The sequence below is a fragment of the Triticum dicoccoides genome, chromosome 5A (genome assembly GCF_002162155.2).
Source record: "Triticum dicoccoides isolate Atlit2015 ecotype Zavitan chromosome 5A, WEW_v2.0, whole genome shotgun sequence".
Lineage (NCBI taxonomy): Eukaryota > Viridiplantae > Streptophyta > Magnoliopsida > Poales > Poaceae > Triticum > Triticum dicoccoides.
Window position 1 is genome coordinate 179,852,385 of NC_041388.1, and position 6,943 is coordinate 179,859,327.

A 6,943-nucleotide genomic window follows, 5' to 3' on the forward strand; every position below is an offset into this window, starting at 1 on the left:
CGAAAAGTTCCTCTCTATTTTTTTCTCATCGAAAGACCTCATATAGGAGAAGATGGGAATCGGAGAGCCACCAGGGGGCCCACGAGATAGGGGGGCGCGCCCTAGGGGGGGCGCCCCCCACCCTCGTGGGCATGGTGTGGGCCCCCTGGCCTTCATCTTTGGTGTGGATTTTTCTTTATTTCTTTTAAGACGTTCCGTGGAGTTTCAGGACTTTTGGAGTTGTGCAGAGTAGGTCTCTAATATTTCCTCCTTATCCAGACCAGAATTCCAGCCATCGGCATCCTCCCTCTTTATGTAAACCTTTCAAAATAAGAGAGAATAGCCATAAGTATTGTGACATAAAGTGAAATAACAGTCCATAATGCAATAAATATCGATATAAAATCATGATGCAAAATGGGCGTATTAGTATGGCTATCTTGATTATGTCATACATTTTTCATGGATGTACATGCATGACAAAAAATGCGACCTACTGTGACAAACACGTATCATCACGGAAGTGTATTTTTTTGTTGTGAAATTATTGTTGAGCAATTGACAGAATTGAGCATAGTTATGAGAATATCTAGGTATGATCATGTATATAGGCATCACGTCCGAGACAAGTAGACCGACTCCTGCCCGCATCTACTACTATTACTCCACTCATCGACCGCTATCCAACATGCATCTAGAGTATTAAGTTAAAAACAGAGTAACGCCTTAAGCGAGATGACATGATGTAGAGTGATAGACTCATGCAATATGAAGAAAACCCCATCTTGTTATCCTCGATGGCAACAATATAATACGTGCCTTGCTGCCCTTACTGTCACTGGGAAAGGACACCGCAAGATTGAACCCAAAGCTAAGCACTTCTCCCATTGCAAGAAAGATCAATCTAGTAGGCCAAACCAAACAGATAATTTGAAGAGACTTGCAAAGATAACCAATCATTCATAAAAAAATTCAGAGAAGATTCAAATATTATTCATAGATAGACTTGATCATAAACCCACAATACATCGGTCTCAATAAACACACCGCAAAAAGAAGATTACATCGAATAGATCTCCACAAGAGAGGGGGAGAACATTGTATTGAGATCCAAAAAGAGAGAAGAAGTCATCTAGCTACTAACTATGGACCCGTAGGTCTGAGGTAAACTACTCACACTTCATCGGAGAGGCTATGGTGTTGATGTAGAAGCCCTCTGTGATCGATGCCCCCTCCGACGGAGCTCCGGAATAGGCCCCAAGATGGGATCTCATGGATACAGAAAGTTACGGCGGTGGAATTAGGGTTTTGGCTCCTGTTCTGATCGTTTGGGGGTACATGGATATATATAGGAGGATGGAGTACGTCGGTGGAGCAACAGGGGGCCCAAGAGGGTGGAGGGCGCGCCTGGTGGGGGTGGGTGCGCCCCGCTACCTCGTGGCCTCCTGTTTTATTTCATGACGTAGGGTCCAAGTCTCTCTGGTCTTATTCATTGAGAAAATCACGTTCCCGAAGGTTTCATTCTGTTTGGACTCCATTTGATATTCCTTTTCTTCGAAACCCTAAAATAGGCAAAAAAAATAATAATTCTGGGCTGGGCCTCCGGTTAATAGGTTAGTCCCAAAAATAATATAAAAGTGGATAATAAAGCCCAATAATGTCCAAAACAGTAGATAATATAGCATGGAGCAATCAAAAATTATAGATACGTTGGAGACGTATCAAGTATCAAACACATAGATAGGCGCAGTCTACAATATGTTAACAGGCTGTGCCATTATGTAATCAGGAGCAAACTAAATTAAGCCAAGCAACGTAATTGAACAATTTTGCAATAAGTGGCTAACTAAAATTCTGAGAAGCAGGTAACTGAACTTACGCTAGTTCTTTGTACAGGCACACTGCAACTTCTTTTTCGCTTACAAGGTTGTAAGAAGGAGTCCATGGCATCAATTGCTTGGATACGCAGTCCCAATACTTCTTTCTTCCCACACTGCATGGGTAAGTCGAATGGTTAATCTGGTAAGATGGTGCGTCCTTGATATGTTATATGAGGACGTGTAGTCAGAATAGTTGTAGCCAAACACATCACGCTGTCTTTTACTGTATATTTCATGCGATTACTTTTGGCATATCGAGATCTAAGCAATCTACAATAGGATGAAAAGACTGGCATCCTTCACATTATTGGCGAACTCAGTTCATAGAAACAAGCAATTCAACCATTCTGTGGGTAAATCAAGAGCGCCACTGGAATATTTTTCACTATCCAATCATACACGCAAAAAGGGGCGACGCCACCATAGGGGCTGGTATGGGTGGCCGCCTCAGGTGCCTGGAAAGTGTGCACATAGTTTGAGTCGTCCAGGTTGGCCGATGCTAGTTTTGTTCGTCCCAACGCACGAGCGGGCAATGTAAAAAATGAAGAAAAATGTTTCAATTTGGACGGGACAATAACATAAGTGCAAGGAAGGCCCTATAGCAGGCTCGCGGCCCAAACGAGCGCCTCCCATATCGATCGACAGCAGGAAAAATCCCAATTCATTCAATCCAGCCTCCAATCTGGTTCGCTCCTAACCTAACCGCCGCTGGACAGACTGACACAGCACTTCCTCGTGCCCTCGTTGGAGGGCAGTCGCCGGGCTTCAAGCGAACAGAAGGACAAGAAGATGAAGATACAACCCTGGGTGTAGCTTGCGTGGGAGGCAGCGGCGGCAGCACGGGCATGGCATCGAGCTTACGCAAACGGACAGTCGCAGCTTGCAAGAGTAGCATGCGCAACGAGCAGGTACATCACATCCCTGATTATATCTATTTCAACTCTTAAATTTCTGGCCAATATTTAAACGTGACGGTGTTGTAAAACTGCTTGTATGTAGGGAATCTATGAGAAAATGAAACCAATTTCTACTTAGTTTATAACTCCCCCAATCAATACTGAACTGACCGAATCTGATGTATCTAATCAAGTTTCCGGTGCAAACATACAAGCTCATGTTGTTCTTGAGCCTGAAGTGTCTAATGAACAGACTGGTAATGAAGGATTTGATGCAAAAAAATTACATGCTCCTGGTGATGAACATATACTGTCTAATGAGGGATCTAATGCAAGAATTTTGCAAGCTCATTGAAGGATTTAGTGTCTAATGATGATCTACTATGTTGAGAGAGACAGAGATTTGCATGCATTGATGACAAGCAAATTATAGTGCATTTTCATAGCTTGAGGAAACGTCGAGGCCATCTACTAGAAAGTCCCCGTATCATGACAACATAGCATAAATACTTTTCTAATCTGTTGTTTGAAACTATTGGCATACTTGTGCAGGATAGATATATTGATATGCAGTTTGCGCACTGGTTATACGTGCAATTACACTTCGATATTTTCAGCCAGAGAACGAATAATTCAAGCAGGTATAGACCATGTTTGTAGTCCTTGTACACCATGTTGCATTTTGTGTTTTTTGGTGCTTGCATCATTTAGTGTTTATAATCTGAACTACTTTGGATCATTAGCTAGTTTTCAAAGTGCATGTAGCTTCACATTTCTCAAGTTATGTTGATTCCCAGGGTGCAAGTGCCTTCATATTTTTTAAGTTAAATGTTCGCCCCTGGTAACTTGAATTCGTGGATCAGCCACTGCACACAAATCATACACGAATGCCAGTACGAATTAAATGAAATGCAGGGACTTACGCTAGCTCGTTGTACAGGCTCACTGCAGCTCTGCTTGCGCTTGGGATGTTCCATGTACAAGTCCATGTTACCACTTTCTTGGATGTGCAGGCCTTGTGCTCCTTGCATCCCCCTCTGCATTTTTGACACGGCGAATGGTTGATCAAATAAGAGGAATCGACCTTGATGTTGTACCGGAGGACAGATACTTACAAGGTTATACAAGTGTGCAGGATGTGTACCAGATAACGTAGCACCGTCATGCTTCGCTAAAAAAATGGATTTGCTTGTTTCAGATGATATCTCCAGAAGAAATAAGAGTTAAAGTCAGAGTTGCATAGGCATGTAAGCTAAGAGAGCAGTGAAAGGATATCGAAACATCGTCGGAACAGTGCACAAGGGAGTGATGTGTGGATACCTAGTTCGGGCTGACGTTTGGGCACGCTCGCCTAGCTAGAGTGCGGGTCACTTCAGAGCCGTTGAGGGTGATGCGCTGGCATTGGCTGGCCGCGCATGGATGCAGATCTTGAGTGGCAGCAGAGCACTACGATGCGGTGGACGAGACTGTTGGTGAAGCCCCAATGGCCTCGGGGGGCGGAGGTGCGACGATGTGCTCGGTGAAGTAGCCCTGGTGAGCTGGGAGACGGCATCGGTGAAGCGCACCTGATGCGGTGGAACTCGGTATCTGTGAGGCAGGTCGGTTGTGGCGGCCGACGTTGTTGGTGGACCACCCGGTGCGGTGGACGAGGGCGTAGATGAGGTAGCTCCGGTGCGGTGGTGAAGCGAGACCGTCTTCTGGCACAGAGGTGGGGAACGGTGGGGAAAGAGACGAGATGAGGGGCGATTCAAGGGTTGGCAGCGAATTAGGGATTTGAGCAAAATCTAGGCGCGGAAGGGGACGGTGGAGAAGACAGATTTTGCAGGGCTGGAATTGGGGCCGCCAGATATTTCAATCCGAAACGTGGAAGCGCGAACTTATATTGTCGTCGTCCTTTTTTTGGGGAGGGGGGGCTGGGTGGCTGGGTGCTATGCGTCCGTCCGACACACGCGATCACCCCGACAGGACTATGCTTCTGGGCCTTAAGGCACCTGCCTTTGTGTCCATGACATGTGGGCCCAACAGGTGGCTGGCCCACATGTCAGTGACCCAAAGGCAGTTGCCTTTAAGGCACCGAAGCAGCGTCCACCCTGACACGACCCTGGTCTGCCTGGTGCGCCTACATTTGAGAATGCAAACGAATCTTCTTTCATTTGCAAACGAATCTGTATGTATTACCATGCCCGTGTTTTCCTTGCAATAATTAGTCATTCGAAACAAGATACTCCATCCGTTCACTTTTGTAAGTCGTTTCAGACAACTTAAAATGAACTGTTTTGCACATTGTCTGAAATGTCTTCAAGGTCTTATAAAAGTGAACATAGGGAATACTATAAATTAATTAATGAGGAGTTATTTGAAAAAAAATCGAAACGTTACCCACGCTAACGTGGATTAGAGTGTGTGTCACATAATTAGTTATTTGAATTAGAGTGTGTGTCACATAGTTAGTTATTTGAATTAGAGTGTGTCATGTAGCGATCTCCAATTCTAACGTGGATTTCGCATTTCACTATATCCATGCTACTTTTTAATACAAATTCATATGTATATGATGAACACCATGGTAGTGAGAAAACTTTTGGATGGATTAAAACATATGACCTACAAAATAGCACAACAAACTGAGTCAATGTCAACTTTTCGAAACTTAGTATGGAACGAATTCGAAATAATTACCCGTATGCCTGGTCCTCGGTTCAAATCTTACAATGTACACCGAATTGAAACATCGATATTAAGTCTCGTACTATGTACATTCAAATGCTGTTTTTAGCCCCCCCCCCCACCCGCACAAATGCTACATACTTCCTGTATCGGTCAATCTTCCTCTCCTAACCACCTTAGGAAGCTATCGGTTTCCAACACACGTTCATTCTTTCTATCCATGTTTCGATCTCTAAGTCTCTCAACTACACAACCCCCTTTTCCACTCTGTTACCAAATGTATTTACCTCACACACCCGCCATTGCACCCCATGCCGAGCTCTCTCTCTCTCCCCTCTCCCTCTCACCCTCTCGCGCTAAATATATGCATTGCCTATCTAGCCCCCCAACCTCTCGTGCGCATGCACACACGTTGTATATCTAGGTCACTCCCTCGAGACTGTCTCACTCTTTCTGCCGCACGGCGGGCCACACTCGCTCAATCTCGCTCTCTTTATCTGAGTCTCGTTTAACCTCTTTTTCTTTCACACACAAATGATATATCTCCCTGTTCGGGCCTCGATCGACACACTCTATACTCTCTCACGCAGATTGTCTATCTAGGTCAGTCCATCCAAGCCGCCGCCACTCTTTCGACCTCATGGTGGGCCAGGCTCACTCAATCTCTCTCTCTCTCTCTCTCTCTCTCTCTCTCCGTATGTCTCGATTGACCTCGCTCTTTCTCGGACAAAAACGATATATCACCATGTTTGAGCCCAATTCGACCTATTCACATTGTATACTCTCTCACGCACATCGTCTATCTAGGTCACTCTCTCCAACCCGTCTCACTCTTTCGATCGCACGGCGACCCTATGTGATCGGTTGACCTTGCTTCCTCCCATGCACAAAATATATCTACACGTTTGTGACTGGATCATCTCTCAAGCTCTATCTTACAGCCCTCACCCTTGCCAAAAAGCTCAATCGGACAATATCTCTCCAGAGCATATATATTTGTTCAATGAATGTCGGACCACACTTTGTTTCTCTATCTATATGTCTCTTGATTAACCTCGCTTTCTCACACCGTATCTTCCACGTGTTGAAGCTACTACCTCTCCATCCCTCGCAAAGCCGGAGCTATTTACATTGCGAGGGGCACTCCAACCTTGGATTAATTTGTGTAGGCATTTATTCCGGTCGGTTTAGATTATATTTTCGTAGCATTCGACCCACAACTACTCCAAACACCATAGCAACCCACCCAACTCCCCTATTTGATTTCCCTCTGGCTCGGTCATTGCTCTCTCGCACGTCCTTTCTCGCCTTCAACGTCGCACCATGGTATTATTGAAAAAACTATGTTGTTCTCTTTAATTATTATAAATAAGCTACAAAACTACACACCGATAGTCCACTTGGAATGGAACAAATTTCGAACCACAAATTAAAGTGCTACAAACTACACACCAAGGGGCCCACATGTCATGAAACAAATTTGGACCCATATACAAATTAAAAAATAAAGGACGAGGATCG